General features: G+C 42.3%; 1 pseudogene; it reads right to left on the reverse strand.

Annotated features, from left to right (window-relative positions):
* Positions 1–225: 225 nt before the first annotated feature.
* Positions 226–18,420, reverse strand: part of LOC123990250 — a 25,696-nt pseudogene continuing 7,501 nt past the window's right edge.

The raw sequence follows: 18,420 nt of genomic DNA on the forward strand, positions 1-18,420 counted from the left end.
TTGGATCCTGACTGATAACTGTTCTGAAGAACTCATATCAGGAGATATTAACAAAAACACAGGCATTTCTACTGCGTGAAAGAGCTTAGCTTGGGGGAGTTAGTTTGGTGCCTGCTCACGATCCGACAATCAGTCAGTGTTGAGCTGATAGATTCATGTGGGTAAATATAAATCATTATGACACTGGGTATAAATGAAGTAAAAAGCAGTCAATCTCTCCGCGCTGCACATACCACAAAACACTTTATTATGGGCCGTTTGTTTCTTACAGATAAATATATTTTGAAGTCCACACTGGAATGTACATCAACTTCTTGTTTTGAATCTCTTCCAACTCCATCTCCAACAACAACCCTATCCTCCGTCTCTCACCCTTCACACGTGAAACCAAACGACGTATCAGTGATTTGACAAATGTCTATATGTAGTTGCCGTAACAACGTCAAGTCCCACACAGTGATGTCACGGTGATATCTCTCACAGTGGGTGTAGGCCTAGGGGCGTCTCCCAAGCCCATGATGCTTTGGGGAAGGTAGGAGGAACCAGCGGAGCCTTCCTGGGAGGTCACATGAGCGTTGGTATGGGTCCGTCGAAGGCGTCTGTCTGGGTACAGGCTGCTGTCGAAGGGCCTGCGGTGGACACACAGGACATGGGTTTTCAGGTTACCCTTCTGGGTGGCGCTGTAAGGGCAGTACCTGCACTGGAAAGGCTTCCCACCTGGCAGAAAGGAAAGCATTGCTTTAGACAAACCAACCTCCCAGCCCTCCCTCCTTCATTGTGTTTACTGCTGCCAACTCTGTTGTGCCAACTCTTTACTGGTAGTCATGAAATATTGTAGACTAAATCATAATAACACCAGCAGTGGAATAAGGGAGACAATGACTCTGTTTTCACTTTGGGAACTCCATCCCCATGTCTTCCACATACACAGTAGTTCCACCTCTGACTAGTACTACATACCACAGGTGTGGCTTCCTCATTGGACCAGTTTCTCACAGCAGGAAAACAATCCTGCAGCAACAGGAAATGTTAAATCTTGTGTGGATTATAATTAATGGCCATTTGTGTAGGGTTTGATTCATTTTAGGCAAATCAAGTCAAATTACAAACTTTAGAAGCCTTTTTAAACCTCGACCACTTTAAACACTACAAGTTTGCATTTCCTGCAACAACAGGGTGATCAAATTAAGACATCTGTACATACTACTTTCATTGGCAACAGAAACACACACACACACACACACACACACACACACACACACACACACACACACACACACACACACACACACACACACACACACACACACACACACACACACACACACACACACACACACACACACACACACACACACACACACACACACACACACACACACACACACACACACACACTTCCTGGGCTCATGGTGGTGATGAGTGTTGGGCTGATGAATGACAGACGTCTGCAGCTGGCTTCACTAAGGCCTGCTAAAGCTTCCTGTCTGTTCCCCTCTCTCTCCTCTCTCTCTCTCTCTCTCGGATAGTCTAGCCTAGACAAAAATGACCATAACACACCAATGTCCTCTATTACTTGCTTCCAGTACTGTCTTATTTAAACAAGCACTTTACACCCAATTTGATGACCAAAGCATTGAATCTCATTTCCACTGGGTTATACTCTGTTTTTACTTTGACACCAACACAATGTCTATTTCAGGCTCTGTTACTTCACCACTACAGCGCCATGCTTCCTTTCCTTCTAAAAACTCTGGGACTTCTTCTATCATTCATGATTACAGTAAACCATTATGGGATGATGTCATATGACATCACTTCCCAAAACACAAGCTGCCACAACCTTTTAACCTCTCTCCTCCTCTCCCTTCTCCTGTTGGCTATGAAACTGAAAGCTCTCTTTTACATCTACATAAAAAGTCATTTTGGGGAAAAATGTAAAAAGCCCACAGAAGGTGTTGGGCAATAAAAGTTAATGCTCCATCTGTTGGTGTATAATAACCTGCTGGTTATAAAGGACACACATTTAGTCAGCAGTACAGGAAATGAGACTGAGGGACACATCTGAACACCCCCTGAATATCACTAACCTGTCTGTCTGATAAGCAACATATGTCTGAATATCACTGACCTGTCTATCTGAATATCACTGACATGTCTATCTGAATATCACTGACCTATCTGTCTGAATATCACTGACCTGTCTGTCTGAATATCACTGACCTGTCTGTCTGAATATCACTGACCTGCCTGACTGAATATCACTGACCTGCCTGTCTGAATATCACTGACCTGTCTGTCTGAATATCACTGACCTGTCTGTCTGAATATCACTGACCTATCTGTATGAATATCACTGACCTGCCTGACTGAATATCACTGACCTGTCTGTCTGAATATCACTGACCTGCCTGACTGAATATCACTGACCTGCCTGACTGAATATCACTGACCTGTCTGTCTGAATATCACTGACCTGCCTGACTGAATATCACTGACCTGCCTGACTGAATATCACTGACCTGTCTGTCTGAATATCACTGACCTGCCTGACTGAATATCACTGACCTGCCTGACTGAATATCACTGACCTATCTGTCTGAATATCACTGACCTATCTGTCTGAATATCACTGACCTGTCTGTCTGAATATCACTGACCTGCCTGACTGAATATCACTGACCTGCCTGACTGACTATCACAGACCTGCCTGACTGAATATCACTGACCTGTCTAATTGACACTAGGAGCTAAGATATAATTACTTTACTAATTTAAAAGCTTTGCCATTGTGTTGTAAGAAGAAAAAAAGAAAAACACCTGACTTTGCAAGACTGACTTGGCAGTTTAGGGATGTAATACATAGTTTAATGCAGAATTAAATGTGTTTGGAACAGGTCAGGGCAGTACATTTGGTTAACCATATGTTTGAAGGAAATCAAATTACTTTTTTCTTAGAACCATTACAAAATGCAAGTCATTTTTTTCCACATTAAGCAACATCAGCAAATAATAGGATATAAAGCCAGTCTTATCCGTACACGTATAGTGCTTTCCCTATCTCTCCCCTCTTTCTCTCTCCTCTTCCTGTCTCGTACATTCTTTCTTCCTGGTATTTCCCTCCCACTGGAGGAGAGGGGAGGTCCAGGACAGGGCAACCTCCAAATAAGTTCCATTAATCACAGGCCACAGTCTAATGTAACTAATATTTTACAATTAGAGGAGACAGGACTGAGCCCAGAGCCATCCATCTCCCCAGCACATGATCATCCATTCATAGGCTACACACTAGCCTGAGACCAGACCAGCTCACACACGCATTTACCAGGAAACAAGAAAGGATGGGAGAAGGGGAGGGAGAGGGAAAAGTCTATGTGTTAGTGTGTGTGTGTGTTGCAGGCAGAGATAATGACCATGATGACAGTGGTGGGGCTGTGGGGGCCAGAGAAGCTGAATGGTGACGGATGACACAGCGCGGAGCTCTGATGGCACACAGACAGTGAGTGATGACTGCACATCATTCCCAGCGCTCCACCCTTCATTATCTCTATGGGGAGACCCAGTCACAAAGGCAGCCCGCTCTGCCTGCCCTCTCTCTGCCCTCAAACGACATCTGCTCACAGAGACAGCCACACTAGCCTTCTTCTTTCACCTCTCTGTCTCGCCATCTATCTCCATCTATGCTCCCTCTCTCGCTCTCTTGCTCACTCTGTGTTTCTCTGTCTCTCTGTCATCCCTTCAGTAGAGGGTTCATACCCAGCAGACAATGAGGTAATGACTCTGTCCCCTTTCAAATCAGCTCTTTTCTTTCTTTCTTTCATTCTTAGATAATCCGCTCTGTATCAATCTACTCATATTCACCAAGCCTGACGTGTTGGGAGGCCCAATCTGATGTCTCCCATATGTGGAGGATGTGTTATGCATGAGTCGCTGTCCTCTCATCTATTCTCTCATATAGGATTAAACTCCTTTGTCAATAACATTCCGTATGTACTGCATTATCTAATGACACATTAAATAGCAACGGACAGTGAACTAACGTGTAAATATTTCCTAACATGGCATGATGCCTTGAGCCAAGTCAACATGTACCCACAGCTATATGATTATATCGCCATCTAGTGGCCATGCTTGGGAGATGTAGTGACAGGGCATTAGCCATGAGGGAGGACTCTATATGAAACTAATGAGCATGCAGACAGATTCATCCAGGGGTCACCATCTGGCCAATTACCACTGTTGGCACACTGTGTCCGACCTGAACTGTCATCGCACACACATCGCAAATCACTCCATGTCCACGGTGCCCTGCACTATGTCACAGAGTGAATAGACCTAGACCACAGTATGGGGACATAGGGATAGGAGGCAGTTACTTGACAATGCCACCTAGTTAATACTGCAAACAGGGCAGGCAAGCATTTGGCGTGATGAGAACAATGTCTGACTGACCACCTGCTTGTTGTTTGTAGTTAGAGCAGCCAGGTCGCCTGTGATTACAAGTCAGTATTCGATGTCTATCCATGTCTGTGGACGTCAGGAGATGATGAGGAAACCAGCCACTAGGGGCAACAGTGAGCGCTGCTACCTTCAAGTAGGTTCCGTAGGTTTCTTAAGCATCTGCCTCTGGTGCCAAAGGTTGTATGTTTGTATCCCGCCATAGAAGGTTGTTTTTTAAATAAATAATAATAATCACGGCTACTTCTCAGAAAGTATTCAACTGTCAAGACGAGTAAAACAAGGTTGTCTATTTATTATGGCCATTGAAATGTTAGCTATTAAAATCAGGGCCAACAATAATATCAAAGGGTTATAAATCAAGGGCTATATGGAGTATCTAGATACTTTTTGTAACCTCTCTGGAGGAGAGGATTGGTATTGGACCACTAAAGTATACAACTTTAACATTAACGCGTAGTTTACCCCAAAAATGGTCTGGCGGTGATGTGGACATAATCGGTATACCTATCCCAAAAGAAAGAAATGATCTCACAACAATCCTTTTTTTTTACCACCTTTTTCTCCCCAATTTCGTGATTACGATCTTGTGCTCATCGTTGCAACTCCCCATTGGGCTCAGGAGAGGCGAAGGTGGAGTCATGCGTCCTCCAAAACATGACCCACCAAACCAGACTTCTAAACACCCACTCTCTTTACCCGGAAGCCAGATGCACCAATGTGTCGGAGGAAACACCAGTCAACTGACGACTGAAGTCAGCATGCAGTCTCCCAGCCCACCACAAGGAGTTGCTAGAGTGCGATGAGCCAAGTAAAGCCCCTCCAGCCTAACCCTCCCCTAACCCAGACAACGCTGGGCCAATTGTGCACCGCCCTATGGGACTCCCGGTCACAGACAGTAATGACACAGCCTTGGATCGAACCCTTGGCTGTAGTTGACGCCACAACACTGTGATGCAGTGCCTTAGACCGCTGCACCGCTCGGGAGGCCACCACAATACATTTTTTCATAGAAAGTTAGCAAAAATAGATACGATTTTGCTACCATGGTCTATTTGTGGAAAAGTCCCCCTGATTAACACTTTAGTCATATCCCAGCCTATTTATAAAATTAATTTGGAGGGCAGAAATGATTAAATATTAAAGCATTAGACCTCTCACTAAAGGCTTCGTCATACAAAAGTTATACTTAAATCAGAACTGTTTCTCTAGCAGATTAGTAAGAATGTCTCACCCCATGTTCAAGAATGGCCTTTTTCCCTTTATTCAGATTACAACCGCTCACTTTAGTTTATTTGAAAATTAAATAATCTCCAAAATATCGCTATTTTTAAAACAAATAAATAATTTGATCAACTTGGGACATTTTGTTAGTCAAATTCTAGAAAAGGATTTAATTGCTTTTGAAGCTTCTGATAGGCTAATTCACATCATTTGAGTCAATTGGAGGTGTACCTGTGGATGTATTTCAAGGTCTACCTACAGACTCTGTGCCTCTTTGCTTGACATCATGGGAAAATCAAAAGAAATCAGCCAAAAATTGTAGACCCCCACAAGTCTGGTTCATCCTTGGGACCAATTTCTAAATGCCAGAAGGTACCACATTCATCTGTACAAACAATAGTACGCAAGTATAAACACCATGGGACCACACAGCCGTCATACCGCTTAGGAAGGAGACACGTTCTGTCTCCTAGAGATGAACGTACTTTGGTGCGTAAAGTGCAAATCAACCCCAGAACAACAGCAAAGGATCTTGTGAAGATGCTGGAGGAAACAGGTACAAAAGTATCTATATCCACAGTAAAACAAGTCCTATATCGACATAACCTGAAAGGCTGCTCATCAAGGAAGAAGCCACTCCTCCAAAACTGCCATAAAAAAACACCAGACTATGGTTTGCAACTGCACATGGGGACAAAGAGCGTACTTCTTGGAGAAATGTCCTCTGGTCTGATGAAACAAAAATAGAACTGTTTGGCCAAAATGACCATAGTTATGTTTAGAGGAAAAAGGGGGAGGCTTGCAAGTCGAAGAACACCATCCCAACCATGAAGCACAGGTGTGGCAGCATCATGTTGTGGGGGTGCTTTGCTTTTCACAAAATAGAAGGCATCAGGAGGATAGAAAATTATGTGGATATATTGAAACAACATCTCAAGACAACAGTTTGGTCGCAAATGGGTCTTCCAAATGGACAATGACCCCAAGCATACTTCCAAAGTTGTGGCAAAATGGCTTAAGGACAACAAAGTCAAGGTATTGGAGTGGGCATCACAAAGCCCTGACCTCAATCCCATAGAAAATGTGTTGGCAGAACTGAAAAAGCGTGTGCGAGCAAGAAGGCCTACAAACCTGACTCAGTTACACCAGCTCTGTCAGGAAGAATGGGCCAAAATTCACCCAACTTATTGTGGAAAGCTTGTGGAAGGCTACCCGAACCGTTTGACCCAAGTTAAACAATTTAAAGGCAACGCTACCAAATACTAATTGAGTGTATGTAAACTTCTGACCCACTGGGAATGTGATGAAATAAATCATTCTCTCTACTATTATTCTGACATTTCACATTCTTAAAATAATGTGGTGATCCTAACTGACCTTAGATAGGGAATTTTTGCTAGGATTAGATGTCAGGACTTGTGAAAAATGGAGTTTAAATGTATTTGGCTATGGTGGATGTAAACTTCCAAAGCCTCCTTCACTCATTCTGCCAAACATACCCTCGTAAAACTGACTATCCTACCAATCCTTGACTTGAGTGATTTAATTTACAGAATAGCCTCCAACACTCTACTTAGCAAATTGGATGTAGTCTATCACAGTGCCATCCGTTTTGTCACCAAAGCCCCATGTACTACCCACCACTGCGACCTGTATGCTCTTGTTGGCTGGCCCTCGCTTCATATTGGATGCCAAACCCACTGGCTCCAGGTCATCAATAAGGCTTTGCTAGGTAAAGCCCTGCCTTATCTCAGCTCACTGGTCACCATAGCAGCAACCCGTAGAACGTGCTCCAGCAGGTACATATATTTCACTGGTCATCCCCAAGCCAACTCCTCCTTTGGCCGCCTTTCCTTCCAGTTCTCTGCTGCCAATGACTGGAACGAATTGCAAAAATCACTGCAGCTGGAGTCTTCTATCTCCCTCACTAACTTTAAGCATCAGCTGTCAGAGCAGCTTACTGACCATTGCACCTGTACGCAGCCCATCCATAAATAGCCCACCCAACCTCATCCCCATATTGTTTTTGTTTTTTTGCTCCTTTGCACCCCAGTATCTCTACTTGCACATTCATATTCTGCACATCTATCACTCCAGGGATTAACTGCTAAACTGTAATTATTTCACCACTATGGCCTATTTATTGCTTTACCTCCCTAATCTTACTACATTTGCATACACTGTATACAGATTTTTCTATTGTGTTATTGAGTGTACGATTGTTTATCCCGTGTTTAACTCTGTTGTTTGTGTCACACTGCTTTGCTTTATCTCGGCCAGGTCGCAGTTGTAAATGAGAACTTGTTCTCAACTGGCCTACCTGGTTAAATAAAGGTGAAATAAAAATTTAAAATAAAATACCAGTAGATGGCGTAGTATAGGCTTAGGCCTTCAGCAAATGATTTGTCTGAGAATGAAAAAGGCACAGATGTGCCCTGTCTAGAATAACCGACTGAGCTGCAAAATAGAAAGTATTTATGTTTTAGGCCTATTCCGTTATCTAAATATGCCATGCTGTTGTGTGTTATTTAATAGCCAAATAATTGCATCATTTATTTTTATAGCCGTGTGTGGCTACTGTGGTGATCATGTAACCTAATGAATCACACTTTTTCTAGTATTTGGGAGCACGGACTGTAGGCCTTATATTAGGCATTTTGACTGTTCTATTGTGAATTCCACTCTGTGTGTAGGCTTGTTATAGCCATTTGCATTGCACAACCCCATCACACAGAGGCTATAACCATATCAATAAATGAGACAAAACAAAATATTGATTAAATCTTAGCTATAACCTGTCCTGAGCGAAATAACCAAGGGGCCCCAAATGGTCAAAACTATCTATGGCCTATTCTTATTGCCAGATCTGTTGTCCATATCAGCAACTGCATATGGTTTATCGAGTATTTTGTTAAAAATCTATTAGGAGGCTATAATTAGAGGCCTGTGAGCTATGGTCTCTTGTTAAGCGGAACCCTGTAATAAAAACAGTTATAAAACACAAATAGAGTTCTAAAATTATTCTGCAAGACACCAGTACCCAAAATAATAGCCTGAATGGCAATGCCTCCAAGTTGATGGCTTATTTTGTATTTGGATATGCCTAAATTAAACATTGACTTGAAGTAATAGGCTAAAGAACTTCAGAGAATTTAGATCATTTTAAATACACACATGGATTTCAACAAGCAAAGAGATAAGACTGATCTATTCTCTTTGATTTAGTTCCCATTGCAACTCAGACAAATGACTGAATTGATGACATTCTGACTGACTGAACTGAATAAAAGATTAATTAAATGTTCAAATATGTTGGAATGATGAGTTGCACACATTATGCATGCTCTGCACTTTACTTGGCTAGTAGGCAAATAGGCCTCCATTAAGGTATAATGACTCTATGGCTGCAGGCCTCCAGAAGGGCATCCTTTGAGGCTGAGAGGTGCTTTTACGAAGATGCATTGTGCTGTAGTGCTGCATAGAGATCACAAGCTCTTCAACTGGCCAGCAGTGTCGCGGTGGTGGGAAGAGCCTATACGGAGACTAAGACCACTGCAACAGAGTTATTGTGAAGTGTGGGAATGTGTTTACGCCCGACTTAGCCTCTGTTTAACCTCTCTCTTGTTCATTTCAATGTCCATATGTTCATGACCCGATTCATATAAATCATGTCAAATTATAAAAAATAAAAAAATCATATTAACCCCTCCTACAGAATATGCTTTGGCAAGATTTTGAGTGATGAAATAAATATAAAAATATTCTATACAAAAATATTTTGCGTGGCAAAGACTCCAGTGGTCATGCATAATTCATAGATTCACCCAACATCTGTTGTTATTCTGATTCATTATTCCTGGTAGATACTACTGGTTATGATTCATTATTCCTGGTAGATACTACTGGTTATGATTCATTATTCCTGGTAGATACTACTGGTTATGATTCATTATTCCTGGTAGATACTACTGGTTATGATTCATTATTCCTGGTAGATACTACTGGTTATGATTCATTATTCCTGGTAGATACTACTGGTTATGATTCATTATTCCTGGTAGATACTACTGGTTATGATTCATTATTCCTGGTAGATACTACTGGTTATGATTCATTATTCCTGGTAGATACTACTGGTTATGATTGCAGACAGAGCCCAGAGAATAGGATGGTGCAATATTGAATTAGTCACATTTTGATAAGGTGTATGCATGGGGATGTCCACGTCACCCAGAGATATATCCATGCTGTACAGATACACCTAGCGGACTGAAACTGCACTGTTGTATGCATAATACAGCTAGTGATATCTAGACTTGTGCTGGCAAACAAATCCATTACATTAGCTATCTAAATGTTAAGTAAACTCAGTTGAAGAGTAATCGAGAATTTAACTTGAAAACATGCAGGTTACCACTTTCAAGTTTCCCTGACTTCCGTTTTTTATACTGTGTTATGCTTGTTTGCATAGCACTCTTCACAGGCCGTTTGGTGTACTTGTTTAACTGCCAAAACTCTGAAAGGTATTATTGTACTTCAGAATTGCAACAAGATTTGTTCAAGACTAAAATGTTTGTCTGTAATCGTAGCATGGTGTTTGTATGTTCACAAATGAAATTTCACGTTTATGTTTCACGAATTGCCATTGCTTTTCTAACAATGTGTACATTGTGGCAGGTATCTAGCTCCATACATCTCTCCCTGTCAAACATATGTGCAGTATATGGGTGCATGAAATTCTACCGAGCGCATGGCTTGAGCGAGGATTTTCGTTTGCATGATAGTGTCACATTCTGACCCTTAGTTCATTTTTAAATGTCTTTATGTTAGGTTGGTCAGGGCGTGAGTTGGGGTGGGTAGTCTATGTTCTTTTTTCTAGGTTTTTATATTTCTATGTGTTTGGCCTAGTATGGTCCTCAATCAGAGGCAGGTGTCGTTCGTTGTCTCTGATTGAGAATCATACTTAGGTAGCCTGTTTTCCCTATTTTGATTGTGGGTGTTTAATTTCTGTTTAGTGTCTGTTCAACTGGCAGAACTGTATCGTTTTCTCTTCATTATTATTTTGTGTAGTGTTCAGTTTTTCAATTAAAATATGACGAACACTTACCACGCTGCATTTTGGTCCTCTTCTCCCTTCCACCAATGAGAAGCGTTACAGATAGGTTAAGCGCAGTTTCGACATGGTGGGATCTTTTTGTGTCAGTATAATTAATTGTTCAAGAAATGGCGGTGGAAATGCCTTTATGCGCAAATATTGATATAATAACCATCATATCGAAAGTAAACTTGGAGTCACACGATGATATGTTGTGTGTTCCTCTCACTACGACTCGGAAAAGCATGCAGTTTATTTGTCTACTTATGAAATCAAAAGTGCACGGTGTTGAGTTTGATGCTTCTTATCAATAAATATCAAGAGTCTTATTCTGGTGACATGATGATCAATGCTTGGCTGCCGTTTGACAAATACAAATAATGTAATAACAATAATATCCATTATAATATCATCATGTAGGTAGCCTACCCGCACTGTATCTGCGAGCTGTTGGTAAGACCTCATGTGCCAAGACAAGATTGGGCACATTTGCAATGTAATGCAACATTTTTTGTGACAAAATAAAATAGAGTTGAACGTGCAATGGAAACCAATTTAACTTGATTTTTTTTTAAAGTTAGAATTTAACCACAAAAGTGATTTGTATGTGCTCTACGTCATCACGCACAGGCGTTTGTCCAACAATAAGACAGGTTGATGGAAACATCTGTAGTTAGAAAATGCGCATATTGTTTTATGCAGATTTTAGAATATTCGTATGAAAATCTGTTGCCAATTAGATGGACACCTAGATCCTGACACATGTGTCATTGGTGCTGGTGGCCTGTGTTCGAGACTCAGTATGGGAATCAACCTACTCTCATATTCTTAGCAAAATTGTATATGTGGTGTTTATTTTTTTAAAGATCACAGAGTTCTCTTTGAGATGCTCAACTATATAGAATTAATACATACTATTAATTCATGAGGTAATAAAAATGTGGTCATAATTCGTGCTCTTGGAGAAATCCTACACATTACCATTTTTCAATGAGATACTCATTTAGATCAGAGAGGTTTGTTGTAACTGTTGCTAAATAATGACATTAACATATTTTGCTAAGAATATGAGAGTAGGGTTTTTCCCATAGCCAGTCTCAAACACAGGCCACCAGCATCAATGACAAATGCTCTAACCACTGGCCCAATAAGCACACCTAGAGATATCTCATATTGGGACAGTGGTTAGAGCATTTGTCATTGATGCTGGTGGCCTGTGTTGGAGACTGGCTATGGGAATCACCCTACTCTCATAATAGTATAGTTAGGCCCTGTACTGTCCAGAAGAAACTCTACCCCTCCCTCCTAGGCAGCTGGGTAGATCCGAAACAACTTGATAGGTGTAAGGATGTAAGCAATCGGATGAATGCACTTTGAGGTAAATCTCAGCTCTGTTAAAAGTACACTAAATAAAAACTTTTATTGATCTTAGTGATTCAAAAGTATCATTAAAACAGGTTAATATGCTCCACCAACATTAGACAACTATACTGAAAGCTCTTAAATTGTTGAAATAAGTCAATGAAATAAATTATGAGACTAGTCAGATTAACCCATTCATAACATGGACATGGACTGTTGAATAATAATAACTTTAGAAATGAACATGCACAATTTTATCATGTATGTCAAAGTGTGTCAGTTGAAAACACTGTATGTGTCAGTATCTCTAACCTTGCTTCAGACAATTAGCTACGGATGGATCAGTGGTTCACCAAGCAGGGCCTCGATTGACCCCGGTAACATTTCTTTGGTTCCATCAGGCGACGTCATGACAACTGATACACAGAAATGTTCTTGCAACGTTCCCATGAAACGTGTCTATAACATTAATATCTTGTGTTCCGAGAACATGGCAACCATGTACTTTGTATGTTTGGTGGGTCGTTAATGGGATATTCTCCTAACCCTCCGAAAACTGGACACGCATGTTCTTGCAACATCCCATGAAACGTATCTAGAACATTTGTATTGTATATTCTGAGAACATGGTAACCACAATCTGGGTATGTTCTGTTTGACATTCTACAACGGGTGGGTCTAATTCTGAATGCTGATTGGTTAAAAGTGCATTCCAGCCGTTGTCTATTCCACAAGTTACCACCGGCTAAGTCTATGATGTTAAAATGCCTATTTACTTGTTCCATCTGTTCCATCCACTGTCTCATCAGCCCAGGCAGGGAAGTTATAAACTTGGTCTCCACTATAAATGGAACATTTAGAACGAACGACTGGGTAGCGTCCATAGATACAGAACAAAAAGATTGAATGACTGGGTGGCGTCTCTGGCAACCAAACCGATAGAACAAACAACCAGCCGGCTTGGCTTGGGTAGCAACTCTAGATTTGTGTCGGGACTATATCTTGTGGAAGGATTAAATAATATGAATAAATTCGTCAAAAAATATTTTTAATGAAAATATGTCAATCATTATTTGAATATGTTGGTAACCCGTTGTATAAAGTGATAATGCCCTCGAAGCCGCTGTTTGGAGGATATATCGGCATGGTTTGCCAGCCCTCAACTTCGTATCGGGCCTAACAACACCCGTGCCAATATATCCTCCAAACACCGGCTTCTCGGGCATTATCACTTAATTAAGGGAATGTTCTCCTAACTATGACACCAAAACATGCTAACATAGATAGAATGTTCTCCTGACTAACAGAATACTGGAAATTCAGACATTAGAGGAACATTACGGGTAACATTACAAAAACATTCTCTCTACCCCAGAATTGTTAGCTGGGATACTGTACACTTTTGAAAGCAGTACATCACACAAGAACAGAACAGATGTTGTGCCCAAAACAGAGTTGACAGGCACTTTAATGTCTTTTATAAGAGCATATTGTGTTTCATATTGTGTTTCTGCATCAGATGGATCAGAATGACAGAGTTTCGAGTTGCACGCATATTACATGCATATAATATCAAAGGATCCCAGCTGTCTGAAAGATCTCTCTAGAGAGGCAAGTGATTCAATCTTGCTCTCTGCAGGCGTATCACACAAGATTTAAGCCACTCCATCAAATGGGTCCCATTGCCTGGGTGATTTTTTACTGATCAGATGGTGTATCTTCCTCTAAGTGGGGATGTAATCAGTGCCACACACCTATGACTCCAATACCCTTGTTTTAGTCCGTCTGAGAATCACAATCAAAAGAGTTTTAACTAACTACAGTGTAACCGTTTCCTCTGACACATTGTCTGCTGAGGTAAGCCTATCTACCTAATGAAACAGTGTTCTAAAGATCCAAACATATAGGAAAGGATCGAATAGGAAAGGCATATGATGTTATAAGGAGGCAGGATCACTACTTGACCACTAGGTGGCATTGAACGCTCATGTAATATGAAGTTACTACGGGGAAAGAGTAAGATTAGGAGGAAGAGGTACAGATGACATCATTCATGGGGTAGAGAGAGAGGCACTCACCTGAAGTCTCTGCTCTCTCCATGGGCCCTCCACCGCCACCATTCAAGCTGGCTGCATGGCCGTTGAGGAGCATGTGGTTCTGGTCACTGGAAGACTGGAGGACTGACAGGAGATTTCTGTGGAGGTGGTGGTGGTGAGGAGTCGGCACTGGCTTCAGCAGCTCCAGAGGAGAGAGGAGAGGCTGGATGACCGACCTGCCCCACTGGCCCTGCTTCTCCTGGGGACACTGAGGGGCCTCACTGGACCCATGGCGACGGCCAACCATCATCTCTGTCATCTTCTCACTCAGCCGTGCTTCGCTGCTGCTACTCTTCATTATCCTTAGCTTGTTGAATTCCTCTTCTTCCTCAACTTTGTTAAACACATGGCTCTCGAGTGCACAATCCTCATTGTGAGCTGAGAAGTCATAGTTGTGTTGGTCGTCCTGCCTTGTGGGCATCTCCAGGTCACCAGTGCCAGATCCAATCTCTGACTGTTCAGCTGTGTGTTGCCCATTGTGTGCCTGGAGCCTGTTGCTATTGGAGGAGAGGGGGCCATTACACACACTGCTGTGCTGCTGGAATAACCCAGTCAATCCCCCTTGAGATCTGTCCATGTGGGCTGAGCCAGTCTGAGGCGAAAGCACCCAGTCTGGCCTGAGAGACAGATCCAGAGGCTCATACTGGGACTTCCTGGTCCTGGGTGTGACTGCAGAGCCACCAGTACCTGTCTCCCCCTCACTGTCCCGGTCACTCCCCTTGACTCCAACACGGTCCTCCCCCTCAGAGCTCCCCTGTCCTCCCCCCCGAGTGCTGACCATACCTCCCCCTGCCCTCCTCTTTCTGTCCCCTCTCAGAACACTAGATGTCAGGCCATTGATGAAGGTCTGTATGGATTGATGAAGACCCTGTGGCTTCACACTGTTGTCCTCCATAGCGGGAGGTCCTTCATAGGCCTTGTGCAGGTTTGAAGGGTTAGGCAGATTGGGTGCTAGCCTGTCCATGTGCAGAGTTGCTGGGTTTCTCCTGTTCTCATCAGGATCCTCCAGCCCACTGTAGAGGCCAGGAGTAGGGCTCTGGTCCCTGGGGCTGGGGGTCTGTGGGGACGAGGGGTCTATGTTGTCCCTGGTGTCATGGTTCCACTGGGGGTGGTGGTGGAGGTGGTAGCCTTCCAGATGGTAACTGAGAGAAACTGACTGTGGGCTGGTGTAGTCACTGGGGGGACAGCTGTAGGGCTTCTCCTCACCTGTTAGAGCTACAACAAAGAACAGCGGCACAGCCTGAATCAGACAGTGTCGATTACCAATCTTTCACATTCATGTTGCTCTGGATAGTTGTCAGTATGTGCTATATTAGAGACAATTGTACAACTAAATCATTGGCAGAGTGAAAAACAACCTAAAAAACCTGAGCGATTGGATCATCTCTTTGAACTTGGGAAATGTGTGTGTAAATATAGTCGCCATTTCTGAACATGAACCATGTGTGCAGCGCCACACAATGCTGATTTGAATGATTTAAGTTGTGCTCTGCAGTAAATCAGGCTTGTAATCAGCTTTCAGCCCAAGCGATGCATCATCGCACAGTCTGGAGTGCAGAGCACCATACGCATTGAATATACTCAAAGATGTTAGCAGCAAATAAGATTCTTTATAATGACATACTGTAGTAACTATCTTCTAAATGTAAGAGGCGCACATGTTGCAGACAGAGGGCCCTATTCTATCGAAAGCAACCAACTGGGATTACAAGTCAAAAAAAAACATTCTTTCTCTGCAACGAGAGATCATTTCAGTTTCATTTTGGTTTCTTTCTGTGAAAATTGTTTGGTTGAGTTCAATTTTGCAGAGTGAGGAAAATTCTATTATTGGCTTTTCCCCATTATTGCCTTTTCCCCATTATTGGCTTTTCCCCATGAACTTGTCTTTTCCCCATTATTGGCTTTTCCCCATTATTGGCTTTTCCCCATTATTGGCTTTTCGCCATTATTGGCTTTTCCCCGTGAACTTGGCTTTTCCCCATTATTGGCTTTTCCCCAATATTGGCTTTTCCCCATTATTGGCTTTTCCCCATTATTGTCTTTTCCCCATTATTGGCTTTTCCCCATTATTGGCTTTTCCCCATGAACTTGGCTTTTCCCCATTATTGGCTTTTCCCCATTATTGGCTTTTCCCCATTATTGTCTTTTCCCCATTATTGGCTTTTCCCCATTATTGGCTTTTCCCCATGAACTTGGCTTTTCCCCATTATTGGCTTTTCCCCATTATTGGCTTTTCCCCATTATTGGCTTTTCCCCATTATTGTTTTCCCCATTTTGTCTTTTCCCATTATTGGCTTTTCCCCATTATTGGCTTTTCCCCATGAACTTGGCTTTTCCCCATTATTGGCTTTTCCCCATTATTGGCTTTTCCCCATTATTATTGTCTTTTTTCCCCATGAACTTGGCCCATTATTGGCTTTTCCCCATTATTGGCTTTTCCCCCCATGAACTTGGCTTTTCCCCATTATTGGCTTTTCCCCATTATTGGCTTTCCCCATTATTGGCTTTTCCCCATGAACTTGGCTTTTCCCCATTATTGGCTTTTCCCCATTATTGTCTTTTCCCCATTATTGGCTTTTCCCCATTATTGGCTTTTCCCCATGAACTTGGCTTTTCCCCATTATTGGCTTTTCCCTATTATTGGCTTTTCCCCATGAACTTGGCTTTTCCCCAAGAACTTGGCTTTTCCCCATTATTGGCTTTTCCCCATTATTGGCTTTTCCATTATTGTATTTTCCCCATTATTGGCTTTTCCCCATGAACTTGGCTTTTCCCCATTATTGGCTTTTCCCCAATATTGGCTTTTCCCCATTAACTTGGCTTTTCCCCATTATTGGCTTTTCCCATTAACTTGGCTTTTCCCCATTTTCCCCATTGGCTTTTCCCCATTATTGTCTTTTCCCCATTATTGTCTTTTCCCCATGAACTTGGCTTTTCCCCATGAACTTGGCTTTTCCCCATTATTGGCTTTTCCCCATGAACTTGTCTTTTCCCCATGAACTTGGCTTTTCCCCATGAACTTGGCTTTTCCCCATTATTGGCTTTTCCCCATTATTGGCTTTTCCCCATGAACTTGGCTTTTCCCCATTATTGGCTTCTCCCCATTATTGTATTTTCCCCATTATTGGCTTTACCCCATGAACTTGGCTTTTCCCCATTATTGGCTTTTCCCCATTATTGGCTTTTCCCCATTATTGGCTTTTCCCCATGAACTTGGCTTTTCCCCATTATTGGCTTTTACCCATGAACTTGGCTTTTCCCCATTATTGTCTTTTCCCCATGAACTTGGCTTTTCCCCATTATTGTCTTTTCCCCATTATTGTCTTTTCCCCATGAACTTGGCTTTTCCCCATTATTGGCTTTTCCCCATTAACTTGTCTTTTCCCCATTATTGGCTTTTCCCCATGAACTTGGCTTTTCCCCATTATTGGCTTTACCCCATTATTGGCTTTTCCCCATTATTGGCTTTTCCCCATGAACTTGGCTTTTCCCCATTATTGGCTTCTCCCCATTATTGTATTTTCCCCATTATTGGCTTTACCCCATGAACTTGGCTTTTCCCCATTATTGGCTTTTCCCCATTATTGGCTTTTCCCCATGAACTTGGCTTTTCCCCATTATTGGCTTTTACCCATGAACTTGGCTTTTCCCCATTATTGTCTTTTCCCCATGAACTTGGCTTTTCCCCATTATTGTCTTTTCCCCATTATTGTCTTTTCCCCATTATTGTCTTTTCCCCATGAACTTGGCTTTTCCCCATGAACTTGGCTTTTCCCCATTATTGGCTTTTCCCCATTATTGGCTTTTCCCCATTACTTGTTTTCCCCATTTTCCCCATTATTGGCCCCCCATTAACCCCTTATTGGCCCCATGAACTTGGCTTTTCCCCATTAACTTGGCTTTTCCCCCCATTATTGGCTTTTCCCCATGAACTTGGCTTTTCCCCATTAACTTGGCTTTTCCCCATGAACTTTTCCCCATTATTGTCTTTTCCCCATGAACTTGGCTTTTCCCCATTGGCTTTTCCCCATTATTGGCTTTTCCCCATGAACTTGGCTTTTCCCCATGAACTTGGCTTTTCCCCATTATTGGCTTTTCCCCATGAACTTGTCTTTTCCCCATTACTTGGCTTTTCCCCATGAACTTGGCTTTTCCCCATTATTGGCTTTTCCCCATTATTGGCTT

Source organism: Oncorhynchus gorbuscha, linkage group LG02, assembly GCF_021184085.1.
Source record: "Oncorhynchus gorbuscha isolate QuinsamMale2020 ecotype Even-year linkage group LG02, OgorEven_v1.0, whole genome shotgun sequence".
NCBI classification, from domain to species: Eukaryota; Metazoa; Chordata; class Actinopteri; order Salmoniformes; family Salmonidae; genus Oncorhynchus; species Oncorhynchus gorbuscha.